This window comes from Anabrus simplex, chromosome 1 (genome assembly GCF_040414725.1).
Source record: "Anabrus simplex isolate iqAnaSimp1 chromosome 1, ASM4041472v1, whole genome shotgun sequence".
Classification (NCBI taxonomy): domain Eukaryota; kingdom Metazoa; phylum Arthropoda; class Insecta; order Orthoptera; family Tettigoniidae; genus Anabrus; species Anabrus simplex.
The window spans coordinates 1,335,684,090-1,335,701,229 of record NC_090265.1 but is presented as its reverse complement, the minus strand read 5'-3'; the positions used below and the strand labels follow the sequence as shown (position 1 = coordinate 1,335,701,229).

General features: G+C 42.6%; 1 protein-coding gene and 1 non-coding gene across 2 annotated transcripts in view; both read left to right on the top strand.

Annotated features, from left to right (window-relative positions):
• The window catches only part of LOC136878715 (uncharacterized), a 225,841-nt gene that overhangs the window by 124,352 nt on the left and 84,349 nt on the right, over positions 1-17,140 (top strand). The window lies entirely within an intron of this gene.
• On the top strand, positions 12,184-12,254 carry TRNAG-GCC (transfer RNA glycine (anticodon GCC)). The gene has a single exon. It is a non-coding gene; the product is annotated as a tRNA-Gly (tRNA).

Genomic DNA, 17,140 nt, shown 5'->3' with positions numbered 1-17,140 from the left:
CAGCTGCATCTAATATTTGCCGCGTTGTGGGAGTATGTCATTGTTATTTCTGGAGATTACGTACCTGTGTCAACCAACGTCTATAAAAGGTGGTTGCATATTGTAGCGTCAGTCATTAGTTAAACGGAAGCTGAAGTGAAGAAGTCTACGAGATGAAGAGGCCTCAGTCGGTCAGTCAACGAGTGTGAACGAGAGATGGAGAAGACTCAGTGGGCCATTAATCATTGGTCATTGAGAGAGTGAGGCCAAAGTTAGTTGGTCACTTAGTTGAAGACACGGACGCAAGGGCTTACCATGTAGTCAGAGAGGGATACCACCTGCCATGAGGTAATACCATATTGACTTACAAAGAAGTCAGATGATTTGGAGAAGAAGCAGTCACAAGGATGTATCAACAAGTTAGGCGTGACACATCTGCAGTAAACACCAGATCAAAGGAATACGTCGTAATTATACTAAAAGTGTTGAAGGTACAGTCAAGTGAATCAGTGAGGGAAATATTTCGTATAAATTGTTAAATGTCCGGTCAAGAAGAATTTAAATTCGTGCCGAGTTTCTTTCAGTTGCTATGTCATAATTTCATATTCTCGTCTGTTTTATCGCAACAAGACTCACTATTTTTATTATTTAAAGAATATATTTTGTTCTATCAAACGAATTCATAGTTTTATTTCAATGACAGTAAAATATCTTAACCTCAAAATTAATGGGGAAACCGAACGCCAATCTCCTTTTTCCAGAACTTATATGGTATGTTGTCAAAAGTAAGCTTATTACCCCACACCCTAGAGATAGTCAAGATTCTCATTCTATTATTGCTGCACTGAGTGGTAGCTGGCGCCCTTCAAATAACGTATGTGTAAGTAAGCAGGTAAGAAGTAAGTGTGAGTCCAGGGTTCGACGATCGTGTATTTTATTTAATGAATATTAATTTTCATAATTTCCATTTTAAATGCAGACATTACATATTTTCAAGTTAAATTCAGATTTATATGTTTCAAAAGTTGGTCAGCGACTTAGAATAGTTACTATTTGGCTTATTACCCCACACCCTGTTAGTTTAGTATTAAATATGTTTACAACATCTCACAGCACTGCACTCGCTTACTGCTCTCCTTGCACTCAATCGCTGTCTAAGACCACCTGGCTTTTTTTCTTTTCTTTCTTTTTTTTTTTACTTCGGCACCCCCCCCCCCCCACAATCTACATTGCCTCCGACATGCTATTAATTTCTAAGAGGAAAAGATATAGCAGGGAAGAGTGTGAAAGGTACTACAGGAGTACCTGCCTGTTTGCACTTTAGACGCGTTACCAGGAAAGGTTTGTGTTGGTAATGTGGTGTTAAGGCGTGGTATTAAGGGTCAGGGAAAACCACAAGGGCATCTGACATCTTTTGTAGCGCATGAAAGGATGTGGGCAGGAAAGTCCAGAGATTGTTAGTTAGGAATTTGCCATGCAGTCATAAACATTTTCCTTGTTTTTGTCAGTTCTAATGGGGATCAGTCCTTTTTGTCACTGCCTGGTGCAGCTCGGGTCTGCTAGCGTCTGGGCTTTGGCCCACTGGCGCTCGTCCATTCGTCTTTTATAGAGAGGCTAACCCTTCGAGCTCCTTCGGACAAGGAAAAACCGCTGGAAGTCTCAGGAGACGGAAAGTTCTGGGTTCAGTTTCTCGTCGTTTCTACACCACTATGCTGGCGGGTGAGGGAGGACGACGACACGGGTTTGTGGCAATGAGGCAGCAGCGGGCTAGCCACTGCGCGCCCGTCTTGAGAGGGTGGAAAACGTAACTCGGCAATTCGCCCGCAGTTCGGGCTACACTGACTGGCCCCACCCAAGTCTCATCACAAAATGGTGTCGCGGAGGCCTTCCGTGCCACAGTATGATTTAATCCCCGTACGAGTTTTGACACTTTCGACGATACGTAAAATGTGCTAGTCGCAACGCTCAATGTACAGAATGAATTGCGGTCTTATTAGAGCATGTAGCTCCAGGATGCTCCTGCATGCAGGCATGGGATGGGTTGAAAAAAAAAAAAAGCACATTACATGTGTTTACTCACCGGCATCATAGATAACGCTACGAATTTCTCAGCATCAGTTCCGGAACCGGTTACTCGATTCCCTAGGCATATCGAATCGATTGCCATTCCGGTCGAAACCCATCACTGTCTGCAGGTATTAGAGCAGTTCTAGAGGCACGCGTGCTCCGTTCGTTCTGCCTTGGCGTTGAGCTTATGGATGAGGGAAAGATTAGCAGTCTAGTCGCGCGGCAGCAGCGCAGTCGCCTTGCCAACCTGGCAGCCGACCGGTTTTCGATGAGATTTCGTGACTTCGAACGGCTCGAGGAGTGTTACCAACTTCAGAGATAGCGCTAAATTTGGGGAATTTGAGAACCTTGTAAGCAACAAAATTCCATTTTTTCGATTAGCGACTTTTCCGTGGATTATTGAAACACCCTAGGGGAAAAATTGGTGAATTATGTAGTTTAATAAAAGTATTAGCCCATCCCTGTGATGTAGTGGTTAGTGTGATTCGCTGCAATCCCTGGATGTCCGCGTTCCACTCCTGACTCTGCCATGAAATTTTAAAAATGGTACGAGGACTTGAACATGCGATTCGAATCGAACTCCCCTCTATTTAGTTGACCTCCCGAGGCTGAGTTGACCCCGTTTCAGCCCTCAAACCACTTTTTGAACTTCGTGGCAGAGCCGGGAATCGAATCCGGACCTACAGGGGTGGCAGCGAATCATGCTAACCAGTACACCATAATGATAATAATAATAATAATAATAATAATAATAATAATAATAATAATAATAATAGGTTCGAATCCCACTATCGGCAGCCCTGAAGATGGTTTTCCGTGGTTTCCCATTTTCACACCAGGCAAATGCTGGGGCTGTACCTTAATTAAGGCCACGGCCGCTTCCTTCCAACTCCTAGGCCTTTCCTATCCCATCGTCGCCATAAGACCTATCTGTGTCGGTGCGACGTAAAGCCCCTAGCAAAAAAAAAATTATTCTTCTCCTTTTCTTAACCTGTTTATCCTCCAGAGTTGGTTTTTCCCCAAGGACTCAGCCAGGGATCCCACCTCTACCACCTCAAGGGCAGTGTCCTGGAGCGTGAGACATTGGGTCGGGGGATACAAATGGGAAAGATGACCAGTACCTCGCCCAGGCGGCCTCACCTGCTATGCTGAACAGGTGCCTTGTAGGGATGGGAAGATTGGATGAGATAGGCAAGGAAGGGGGAAGGAAGCGGCCGTGGCCTTGAGTTAGTTACCATCCTACCATCCCGGCATTTCCCTGGAGGATAAGTGGGAAACCACGGAAAACCACCTCAAGGATGGCTGAGGAACGAATCGAAACCCCTCTACTCAGTTGACCTTCCGAGGCTGAGTGGAGCCCGTTCCAGCCCTTGAACCACTTTTCAAATTTTGTGGCGGTGCTGGGGATCGACCTCGGGCCTCCGGGGTTGACAATAATCACACAAACCACTACACCACAGAGGTGGAAATAATAATAATAATAATAATAATAATAATAATAATAATAATAATAATAATAATAATAATAATAATAATAATAATAATAATTTTATGTCTGCCTGTGTGTTGTAGTGGTTAGTGTGATTAGCTGCCACCCCCAGAGGTCCGGGTTCGATTCCCAACTCTGCCACGAAATTTGAAAAGTGGTCCAAGGGCTGGAACCGGGTCCACTCAGCCTCGGGGGGTCAACTGAGTAGAGGTGGGTTCGATTCCCACCTAAGCCATCCTCGAATTGGTTTTCCGTGGTTTCCCATTTCTCCTTCAGGCAAATGCCGGGATGGTACCTAACTTAAGGCCACGGCCGCTTCTTTCCTCTTCCTTGTCTATCCCTTCCTATCTTCCCATCCTCCCACAAGGTCCCTGTTCAGCATAGCAGGTGAGGCCGCCTGGGCGACGTACTGGTCATCCTCCCCGGTTTCATCCCCCGACCCACAGTCTGAAGCTCCAGGACACTGCCCTTGAGGCGGTAGAGGTGGGATCCCTCGCTGAGTCCGAGGGAAAAACCGACCCTGGAGGATAAACAGATAAAGAAGATTATTATTATTATTATTATTATTATTATTATTATTATTATTATTATTATTATTATTATTATTATTATTATTATTATTATTATTATTACCATTAGTTTAAAACAATAAACTGCAGTTCAGCTCGTGAATATTTATGACTGTTTTTTTTAATTTGGAGGTCGTCGTGTCATTTCATATAATGCTATAACGATCACAATGTGACATCACTCGGTAAATTCCCTTCTTGCCTGCTTGATGACGTTATGCACAATATGAATATAGTGTCAACACAGCACGTTAGTCATTCATGTTTTAGCCTCTCAGCAGGGTTGCCACCGTTAGTACTTTAGTACTAGATCTAGTACTTCGTCGACATTTTTAGTGCGTTAGTTCTTTTTATGGAAATCTAGTACTTTTTACGGAGGTAGAGTATACCTGCAAAACAACACACTAGTAAACAATAGGCTCTATTTATATTGAACTTGTGAGTTCGACAGACTGAACGGCTTTTAAGTTACATTTAACCGAGTCGACACTGGAAGGTGTTGTTTCCTTCTTAACAAACAAGCCCACAAAATCGCTGAAAGAGTACTAAGAGTTTATGGAATTTTGGAACTCTTTTTAATCGAACTGAAAAATCCTGTAGGCGACTACATCTTTTCAAATTTGAAAAACAATTCTGAAGGCATTGCTCTGTTTACCACATTCTCCTGCTGAAACAGAACAGTTTCTTTTTCTGTTAATAAGACCAGACTGAGTAACAAACTACTATTCCGTAGCGTATGCGCTCCTTCTAAAGTACTAGTCTGCCCAAAATGTTCACATTTCAAAAAAGTTTATTGCTTTGGCAATATTTTCCAAGGAATACGAGAAGAGCAAAATGTGAAATGCATGTTAATACACTCTAAAAGACAGCCAAATTTTGGGTAGTGTATGAAGTCAAAATGAATGTGTGTGTGTGTGTGTGTGTGTGTGTGTGTGTGTGTGCGTGTGTGTGTGTGTGTGTGCTATTCATTGTGTTCATATTCTAAACATAAATAAATGACTCTCATCTGGTAGTCAGCTTGGAACTGGAAGTGTTAGGATAGTGGGTATTGAAACTGCAACATTGCTGCTTCCCATCACAGATATGAAAACCGATAACTTCTGATAATTACGATTTTCTTATTTAATAAAGGTGTATTTTTTATAAGTATACTTTTTTCTGTACTGTCTATATGAATAATCCTACTCCATTGTAAAAAAATGATTCAGTACTTTTTTCCATAATCTAGTACCTTTTCACGGGAAAATTTAGTACGTACATTTTTTGCCCGGTGGCAACCCTGCCTCTCAGTGACACGGAACATAGCCAGCGAACGGAGGTGATTCATGTGCTCGCACTAGGAAAATGCAGCGATCTCTTTAAAAATTCACTGATACAACAGTTTCTCTGATTATTTTCAAGCATTTACAGTAGAGACTCAACAGAATGTAGATTACATTTATTGACTTTACATTATTTTTCCCTATGCCAATAAAGAGGTGCGCCTCTGTGGTGTAGTGGTTAGCGTGATTAGCTGCCATCCATAAAAGCCCGGGTTCGATTCTCGGCTCTGCCACGAAATTTGAAAGTGGTACGAGGGCTGAAGCGGAGTCCACTCAGTACGGGAGATCGACTGAGTAGAGGAGAGTTCGATTCCCACCTCAGCCATCCTCGAAGTGGTTTTCCGTGTTTTCCCACTTTTCCTCCAGGAAAATGCCGGTATGGTACTTAACTCAAGGCCACTTCCTTCCTAGCTTCCTATCCCCCACAAAGCCCGTGTTCAGCATAGCAGGTGAGTCCGCCTCGGCGAGGTACTGGTCCTACTTCCCTGTTGTATCCCCCAACCCAAAGTCTCACGCTCCAGGACTGCCCTTGAGCAGGCCCCGATTTACAAATGGGCGGACTGGTCATTTGCTCAGGGCGCCAGTTTTTTTTTTTGAGGGGGGCGGCCGGTGGATCAAGTAATTATGGCGCCAGGCTGAGTGGCTCAGCCGGTTAAGGCGCTGGCCTTCTGACTCCAACTTGGCAGGTTCGATCCTGGCTCAGTCCGGTGTATTTGAAGGTGCTCAAATACGTCTGCCTCGTGTCGGTAGATTTACTGGCACGTAAAAGAACTCCGGCATCTCGGCGTCTCCGAAAACCGTAAAAGAGTAGTTAGTGGGACGTAAAACAAATAACATTATTATTAGTAATTATGGCCTGCGTGAATAACGTCTTACTGTAAATTCATTAAACTCAAATTACTTTTAATTTCCACAAATTATTCCAATTATTTTGTTAGCCTATATAAAACACTTTAAACTGTTCTAACTTTAAAACCTGAATTTAATCTATATATTTAAATTTTATGAAGAAAATTAAATTATTGCAAACAATATAATAATAATTTTGTGTGGCTATTTCTAGCCGAGTGCAGCCCTTGTAATGCAGACCCTCCGATGAGGGTGGGCGGCATCTGCCATGTGTAGGTAACTGCGTGTTAGTGTAGTGGAGGATAGTATTATGTATTGCAAACAATAAGAAAGGTATTATTTAGCTCGTGCGGGTGCTGGGTAGGCAATTGTGTTTGGTGGCTTGTCAACCCTGTTAGTCTAGACAACTACTGCCTTGTCTGTCATTGGCTCGTTACGGTTCGTGTGCGTCCGCTTACCATCAACCTGATAACCTCACCAGCCAACTCATTGTCTCGTGCAATTCTTACATGTTTTTCAGTATTTATAAGAAGTCAAGTGATGAAGTTCTTTACTTTGACTCGTTCAACTCCAACCTCGGAATCGGAATGCCAAGATGACTTAACAAAACCTTCGACTTCGTCATCGGTCCCATTTAACTTTACACAAGAAAACTTACAAGGCCTAGATATACAGACTGATCAGCCCTGAGTTAGTATTAAATTGAACGATGAGCCTGAAGTTGTCCAGCAGCCGTTTTGGAACTACAGTACATCACAATCACAACCTGAGGTAACCTTACCTAATTCATTTTCTATAGTTGATTCTGCAACTTGGAATGTCAAGTTAAATTCAGTAGTTGAGAATGTTATTAAACACTGTCCAAACAAACCATAATGGTAAATTTTTCGAAATCTCTGCAAACTTACAATGATGGTAAAAGAACATTGAAAACATGTTTAAGAGTACTCTTCCTAATGGAGAAGTTGTTTTAAGAGATTGGTTATTGTATTCACAGTCATCTAGGAAAGTATTCTGTATTCAGTGCTGTTTATTTCAACCAGACAATGCAAAAACACATTTTCTACCGGTTTTAATGACTGCAAGCACAGCTACGAACTACTGAAACATCATGGATATTCTCATGACCACAGGCGTAATGTTCTTACGTACAACACCAGACAAAAACAGTTAATGCAGGTTGATAAAATTCTGTTTACACAGTACCGGTATGAAGAAGAGGTAAACTGCTGGCGAAGTATAATCTCAAGAATAGTTTATGTTGTACGACTTTTGGGAGTTAGAGGTTTACCTTTCCAAGGTGACAATGAGGATTTTGGATCAACCTGAAATGGTTTATATTTTGGTTGCCTCGAGTTAATCCGTGAATATGACCCTTTCCTTGCCCAGCACATCGGGAAATATGGTAACAAAGGTCAAGGGCACACCTCATACCTGTCTTCCCAAATATGTAATGAATTGATCGAAGTTATGGGGAATTGTGTGCTTAAAACTGTAGTTGACGAAGTAAAAGAGGCTAGATATTACTCTCTCATTGTAGATTCGACGCCTGATTGCTCTCACACTGTCCAGTTGGCTATTGTTTTACGATATGTACCTCAAACAGAGCCAAAGCCTGTAGAACGACTCATTAGTCTTCTGCTTGGAATATCACATACATCTGCTGGACTATAAAAAGCTGTAGTTGACTGTCTTGATAGTTTCGAAATCGACATCAAGAATTGTAGGGGCCAATATGCTTCCAATATGTCAGGAGCTTACTCAGGTCTTCAGGCCCGAATAAAGCAGCAAAGTCCCCTTGCAGAATACATACCGTGTGCAGCACATTCATTAAACCTTGTTCGTTCAGCTGCCGCAGAATGCTGCACTGTAGAGATGGGCACTATCGACTGATAACTATCGAACTAGTCGATAGTTTAAACTATCGTAACAGTCGACTACTTTAAAAAACAAGTCGACTGAATTCAGTTGCATTCCCGCCACGCATCTCTCCACGTTTCACTGTCCAGTCAGCACAAAACAAGTCGACTGAATTCAGTCGCACTTAAGTCACAGCGACATGGAAGCGAATGGAACTATCGGTTTATGGTCACTTCGGATATGTAATATGTAATTATGTTAACTTCATATGCACCCACGATATATGGTCGATTTTCTCTTGTCGTTTATATGCTCTTTATTTCGTTGCATATTTGTTTATGTTAATTATGTTAAGCCCTATTCATACATAAGGTATAACCATAGCTACGCTATGGTATAACTATAATAATAATAATAATAATAATAATAATAATCTGAATAACTATAATAATAATCTAGAAAATACGGTAGTATTGTGTTTGGCTGTTCTCATCTACAGTATATCTTGATTGTGTACGACAGCCACGCGTTTTACATATTATTATTGTTAACATTGTTCGGGAATAGAGCCTCATTGTCGTCTTTCTACGTTTTACTGTCCTTTTTTTTTTTTTTTTTTTTTTTGCTAGTTGTTTTACGTCGCACCGACACAGATAGGTCTTACGGCGACGATGGGACAGGAAATGGCTAGGAGTGGGAAGGAAGCGGCCGTGGCCTTAATTAAGGTACAGCCCCAGCATTTGCCTGGTGTGAAAATGGAAAACCACGGAAAACCATTTTCAGGGCTGCCGACAGTGGGGTTCGAACCTACTATCTCCCGAATACTGGATACTGGCCGCACTTAAGCGACTGCAGCTATCGAGCTCGGTACTGTCCATTTAGCACCAAGAAAGACCATTCGTATGATGTTGGTTCGTATTAAGGGCATCTCTCTATCTATTAGCCCCATGTACGAATGAGTGCGTAAATCGGATTTTAATGCGTGTCTATACAAGTGATTTCTAATTATTGGTAAATTGCGTTAAAATGAGCCGTATTCGTAAAAGTACGACTCTCCACTTTTGATACGGAGAGTTTCGACTGGAAATGTTTTTCATGGACTGACTACTTGCGTTATATGAATACTTCCATTCGACTTAAATCATTCGACTGTTCAGTCTTCTCGACAGGAAGTAATGAATACTTTTGTTCGACTGAAAACATTCGACTATTTAGTCGATAGTTCGAAGGGACTAGTCGATAGCGGTTTTCAGTCGATAGTGCCCATCTCTACTGCACTGCCACAGTAGTTTCCTTTGTCTTCGTCCAAGAGTTGTATACTTACTTTTCTGTGTCTACGTACAGGTGGAATATTTTGAAACAATTCTTATCAAGAAACGGTACGCCAGGGGTAAAATCTTTATCAGAAACCAGATAGTCTGCAAGAGCAGACTCTGTCAGAGCTTTGGTAAAAGGTTATAAAGAAATACGACAATCGTTGAGGCAGGTAGTTGAAAACTCCAGTGTAAAACCTACTTGTAGGCTTGAGGCACAAAACCTTGAAACTAAATTTCAGAATTTCCAGACCACATTTCTGTTAGTTGTGTGGAATGATATTTTGGAAAGAGTTGACAAGTGTACTAAAAACTTGCAGTATGAACATCTTAATCTTGAGGGAGGAGTAAAACAATTGAAAACCCTGGAAGGATTCATCAAAGCGAAACGGGATGAGTTTGACATATATGAGCAATCTACTTTGAAAATAGGTGGATGTGATGTTCCAAGCTATTCAAGAGTAAGAAAACGGAAAATATTTGTAAATGAAACACGTGGGATTGAACAAGACCTAGATGCAAGAATAAATTTCAAAAATAATGTGTTCCTTAAAATAATGGACACACTTATAGGAAACTTACAAGAAGGAAAGAAGCATATGAAGGCGTAGCTTCCAGATTTCAAGTGTTACCTCTTCTGCTGACTTGATCATCCGAATCATCAGAAGTGAAGAACGCTGCTTTGTAACTTAGTTCGCTGTACCCTGAAGACATCAGTCAAGATTTTGTAAATGAGTGTGTACAGTTTCAAATGTATGTTGAACTCGAGGATTCCAAAACTTGCCTAAAGTGTATTCTTACACTGAGCAAAACAATGCTTGCTATTTGCTTTACGTCGCACCGACACAAGCAAGTCTTATGGCGAGGAAGGGACAGGAAAGGCCTAGGAATGGGAAGGAAGCGGCCGTGGCCTTAATTAATGTACAGCCCCAGCATTTGCCTGGTGTGAAAATGGGAAACCGCGGAAAACCATCTTCAGGGCTGCCGACAGTGGGTTTCGAACCCACTATCTCCCGGATGCAAGCTCACAGCTGCACGGCCAACTCGCTCGGTGCAAAACAATTTGTCAAGTACTTTTCCCAATCTTGACATTTTAATTAGGATGTTTTTGACCTTACCAATAACCAACTGTACTGCAGAAAGGGATTTTTCAGTTTTAAGCAGAGTAAGAAATGCTAAGAGGGCAACTCTTCTTAATGAAAAGTTAAGGTAATTAGTCTTTATGTGCACTGAGAAAGATTTAACTTTGAAAACCAACTCTGATGAAATTGTTTGCTAGGAAAAATCAAGGAAAAACTATTTCATGTAAAGTAGTATAATATACAAGTAGCCTATAAACAAAACTTATTTATAAATGTGATCGAAATAAATTGCAATAAATTAATGATAATTTATGAAAATCCACAGGTTGTTTCCAGTCATTCGACCGGGTCAAGGATAGAATGAATGAAACCCCCATCTAGCTCGGAGGATAGGAATTGTTCCGGCAGCCGAACCCTGTCGCCCTCCTCTGGTACAATGATCAATGAATGATAGATGAAATGAAATGAAATTGGAGAGTGTTGCTGGAATGAAATATGACAGGGGGAAAACCGGAGTACCCGGAGAAAAACCTGTCCCGCCTTCGCTTTGTCCAGCATAAATCTCAAGCAGTGTGACCGGGTTTTGAACCACGGAACCCAGCGGCGAGAGGCCGGCGCGCTGCCGTCTGACCCACGGAGGCTCTATGTGCCTTGTTTATAAAATTATTTACTTACACACAAACTATCAAACTGAACCAACGGCTTTTTAAATAAAAATAAATACAGCCTGATTCTTATTTGGCTGTTACCTTTATTTGGCTTGATAAATTTAATTATGAGAATTAACTTTATTTGGTCCGCCTCTGTAGTGTAGTGGTTAGTGTGATTAGCTTCCACCCCCGGAGGCCCGGGTTCGATTCCCGGCTCTGCCACGAAATTTGAAAAGTGGTACGAGGGCTGGAACGGGGTCCACTCAGCCTCGGGAGGACAACTGAGTAGAGGTGGGTTCGATTCCCACCTCAGCCATCCTGGAAGTGGTTTTCCGTGGTTTCCCACTTCTTCTCCAGGCAAATGCCGGGATGGTACCTAACTTAAGGTCACGGCCGCTTCCTTCCCTCTTCCTTGTCTATCCCTTCCAATCTTCCAATCCCCCTCAAGGCCCCTATTCAGCATAGCAGGTGGGGCCGCCTGGGCGAGGTACTGGTCATCCTCCCCAGTTGTATCCCCGACCCACAGTCTGAAGCTCCAGGACACTGCCATTGAGGCGGTAGAGTTGGGATCCCTTGCTGAGTCCGAGGGAAAAACCGACCCTGGAGGGTAAGCAGATTAAGAAGAAGAAGAACTTTATTTGCATAATGTGCTGTTTCGAAACTCATATTGAAATCTGTAATCTTTAATTTTAAACATTTATTATTTTAGTGTAATAGAAAAACGAGCGGGTGGGGGGGTGGGGGGGGGGAGCGGTTAAATATTTTTTGCCCAGGGCTCTCACTACTTGAAATCGGGGCCTACCCTTGAGGCGGTAGAGGTGCGATTCCTCGCTGAGTCTGAGGGAAAAGCCAACCCTGAAGGGCAAACAGATTAAAACAGAAAGACTAATGAAGAGTCCTGTCATATTTTGGACGGAATGCCAAGTGACGTTCTTGTGTTTGCATTAAATATATGAATACGATTGTGTATTGAAAAGGTTACTTTCTGGAAATGTCCTGGTAGGCATCGGTGGTTCAGTGGTAGAATGCTCGCCTGCCACGCGGGCGGCCCGGGTTCGATTCCCGGCCGATGCAATTTTTTTAATCCTTTCAGGCATATGGTAAGATTCTTTATTTGTTTTGATGTGTTTTTATGAGATATTTCGATGAAAGCTGGTTCTTACTGCTTTAAGTAATTATGTGTTTTCAGAGCTGTATGAATTAAAATAGCGTTTTATTACTCTTTGCGCGTCTTTCATACTACTCCATTCACATTTGGGGGTTACTTGCAGATCTCGTTCGTCCACACTCCCATGATTCGCAGTTTTCACAGTAATAATACGTTCAGTTGTGATCTGTGGTTAGTTTTGTGTGTTTATGCAAATTTATGAGTGTGGTTGCAAATATTCATCATCGTATTTTCATGTTTGTGAATTGTGTTTTTGTAATTTTATTCGCCGCCATAGGTAATGGATAAGCCAAACTATCAAGAAAACTACCATAAAGACTGGGAATATCAGTTTAGTCCGCCTCTGTGGTGTAGTGGTTAGTGTGATTAGTTGCCACCCCCGGAGGCCCGGGTTCGATTCCCGGCTCTGCCACGATATTTGAGAAGTGGTACGAGGGCTGGAACGGGGTCCACTCAGCCTCCGGAGGTCAACTGAGTAGAGGTGGGTTCGATTCCTACCTCAGCCATCCTGGAAGTGGTTTTCCGTGGTTTCCCACTTCTCCTCCAGGCAAATGCCGGGATGGTACCTAACTTAAGGCCACGGTCGCTTCCTTCCCTCTTCCTTGGCTATCCCTTCCAATCTTCCCATCCCTCCACAAGGCCCCCGTTCAGCATAGCAGGTGAGGCGGCCTGGGCGAGGTACTGATCATTCTCCACAGTTGTATCCCCCGATCCGATGTCTGAAGCTCCAGGACACTGCCCTTGAGGCAGCAGAGGTGGGATCCCTCGCTAAGTCCGAGGAAAAAGCCAACCCTGGACAATAAACAGATTAAGAAAGAAAGAAAGAAAGAATATCAGTTTAAGTGGTTTACACCCGTAGATTCCTACTGCGGCTATTGTAAAACAAAAACAAATACCTACAACCTGTTTTCCAGTCATTGACCGGTTCAGGGATGTAACGAACGAATCATATATAGGCTATTAGTACGATGGGGTCGCCACTCCCAAAGTGATTTATGAATGACTGATGGATGCTATGAAATGAGATGGAGAGTGTTGCTGGAATGAAAGATGACAGGAAAAACCGGAGTATCCGGAGGAAAACCTGTCCCGCCTCCGTTTGTCCAGCACAAATCTCACACGGAGTGACGGAATTTGAACCACGATATCCAGCGGTGAGAGGCCGACGCGCTGCCGTCTGAGCCACGGAGGCTACTGTCAAACAAAATTGTATACTAAATAATATAATGAGTTATGATTTAATGAAAAATTGAGAAACGCAATACAGTGTATGAAACACGATCAGGTCCGTTCACCTTTACCGTTTAAAGAAGTAAACCTAAGTACTGCTAGGACTGAAGGAAGTTTGGCATTGTTTATTGCAGAGCATTGATTATTGTTAGCTGTGGATAATTTGTCAGAATTGTGTATAAATAGAATGTCGTTAGTTCTAATTCAGCAGATCTCCATTTATCTTTCTTTCTTCATCTGTTTACCCTCCAGGGTTGGTTTTTTCCCTCGGACTCAGCTATGGATCCCACCTCTACCGCCTCAAGGGCAGTGTCCTGGACCTTGAGACTCTGGGTCGGGGTATACAACTGGGGAGGATGACCAGTACCTCGCCCAGGCGGCCTCACCTGCTAAGCTGAACAGAGGCCTTGGTGGGGGATGGGAAGATTGGAAGGGATAGACAAGGAAGAGGGAAGGAAACGGCCGTGGCCTTAAGTTTGGTACCATGCCGGCATTTGCCTGGAGGAGAACTAGGAAACCACGGAAAACCACTTCCAGGATGGCTGAGGTGGGAATCGAACCCACCTCTATTCAGTTGACCTCCCGAGGCTGAGTGGACCCCGTTGCAGCCCTCGTACAACTTTTCCAATTTCGTGGCAGAGCCGCCGGGGGTGGCAGCTAATCACACTAACCACTACACCACAGAGGCGGCAGATCTCCACGTATACAGAGCAAAATGTACAGACTTAATGTACTAGCACCACATTTTGTTGGGGACACGATCAAGGTTACAGTTTAATAATAGATGAATTGACAGATATATCCTTTACTAAGTTGTTGGGTGTCATAATTCGTTACTTCAGCGACAGTATGAAAGGATAGTATCACGTTTGTTAGGTTTGGTAGAATAACCAAATGGCACAGCACCAACTATTGTTAACCCAATAGAAGTGCTCTTACAGCAATGGAAAAAGAAACCTGCAAATATATGAGGTATTGGTGTTGACACAACGCTTCCGTAATTTTAATGTTATTTGTTTTACGTCCCACTAACTACTCTTTTACGGTTTTCGGAGACGCCGAGGTGCCGGAATTTAGTCCCGCAGGAGTTCTTTTACGTGCCAGTATATCTACCAACGTATTTGAGCACCTTCAAATACCACCGGACTGAGCCAGGATCGAACCTGCCAAGTTGGACTCACAAGGCCAGCGCCTCAACCGTCTGAGCCACTCAGCCCGGCCAAACGCTTCAGTGAACACAGGGCTGAACAATCGTATATATGAACTTACGAAACAAGAGTTTATTATTCCTCATTTGAAAATGATAGCGTGTGTGTGTGTCATTCCATACAGCTGTTTCTCATGTTACGGAAGACACTTTGCCACTTAGAGTATTTGTATTTACCTGTGGCTTGCTCATTCTAACAAAAGACAGGCCATTTACAAGCAAATGCATCGTGGAATAAATAGTTAAGGACCTCTCAAATTCTAAAAGTTTGTAAAACAAACGTGCTGATCGGAAAATTGTTGAACACTGGCATGAGCTCAAACTACACTTCAGTACAGTAGAATCGCAAGAAAAGTGTTCTTATACTCCAGATATCTTATTCCATATCGTCGCTGGAAAGGTAAAAGGTTGTATTCCACAAAGCTCTTCCTATCAATTATTCTCCGTAAGACTGGTCACGCCTCCCAGCCACGTATGGATATGCAGTCCATCAGAACAAATTTTGTTGTGTTCATTTTCCTATGCCCATGTGTAAAGGAAAATGAACCTTACAGTACCGTACTGTAGGAATGTACGTTTGCATTACGTATTTACGCACTCCTCATGTACAATGCATGTAAGGTTCATTTTCGTTTAATCGTCGACATAGGAAAACGAACACAACGGACATTGTTCTGATGGACTGCGTATCCATATGTGGCTGGGAGGCGTGACCAGTCTTAAGGAGAATAATTGATAGGAAGAGCTTTGTGGAATACAACCTTTTACCTTTCCAGCGACGATATGTATTCTGATTCATCAAACAGGTTGTTTAATACTCATCTAAAATGAGACCCTAAAGGCAATTAAAATATCTGAATCTGAAAATGCAGATACCCATTCGTTTACTTGCTGATCTCATGTTTCTTAAGCCTATTACTCACGGTAAAATGTTTCGTAAAATTTGTTGTACAATTACTTTTATAAACATTTGGTGAAAACAAGTTGTGTTGCTCACGGTAAAATTATTTTATAAAATCCGTTGAAGCATCAGGATGGCCATCTATGAACTCACTCCTGAACTAGGATGTGCATGTGCTGCCATCTATCGATAAACTTTTAAACCAAGAATCAGCTGTTTGCTCCAACAAACAAAGCAAAACTTGCTGCTTTAGCTACACTTATATGTTGTTCAGTGGTAAAAAGGAAGAAAAGAAATGCCAGGAAATGCTGGACTCGGGAGTGGATCAAAAGAAGAGAAGAAGGTGGAGGATTGCTGTTCTTGGTCGAAAATTAGTTGAGGTTAGAAGACCTGCATTCATATAAGAATTCGGTGATTGTGTTTTCTGCCCCTCTTCTTGCATTTCTGCTGTGGTAAAGTGGCGTTTTAACTTCGTACAAACAAGGATATTTCTGGTATTCGTCAGTAAAACACTAACAGCTTCCTCAGTCCACCTGGATCCTGTCATTTTAGAAAGAAGTGTTTTTTTACCACCGCCGTCTCGATCCTCCTATACTGCCTGCTCTATTCGAGCCTTTTTGCGACTACGCTGCGACAAAATTTCTCCGCTAGATGGCAGACATGGACGCACAATGGTCTAAACTTATTCTAATGACGACAGCCTACAAAACACTGTGCAGTATGGTCAGATGTTCACTGAAGCTTGTAAATTACATCAGTAATATTAAATATCGGCAATATTACCTGCACGATGTCGCAGTTGGCCTCTTCATGCACAATTTGAAGATTTTCCTGGACGAAGGTTTGAGTGGTACCGTACTTTTTGTGTTCTTGCCAACGCAATATGAAATAATAGAGGTCTTACGAACTTGGCTAGGATAATATCACTAACATTTTGCTGATGTTCTTTGACCTCACACTGTAACAAATCACATTCTGAAATTATTTTTTTTTACGTCGCACCGATACAAATGGGTCTAATGGCGATGATGGGATAGGAAAGGGCTAGGAATAGGAAGGAAGCGGCCGTGGCCTTAATTAAGGTACAGCCCAGAATTTGCCTGGTGTGAAAATGGGAAACCACGGAAAACCAACTTCGGGCTTGCCGACCGTGGGGTTCGAAACCACTATCTCCAGGATGCAAGCTCATAGCTGCGCGCTCCTAACCGCACGGCCAACTCGCCCGGTATTCTGAAAGGGAAGACGTCGCAAGTCTTCGTATTACGCTCATACGCTTGAAGGACTTCGACAATAGGGCACATCAGTTTAAACGAACTCCTGGAGATGCTTCACCAGAGCAACAAAACTAGGTTTTGGGTATCAAACTCCTCCTCTGTCCTGATGCATACCGGTAATCAGTTCTATTTAGAGGTGTCGAAGCTCTAGGCAGTGAGATGTTGCTGACACAAATGTCA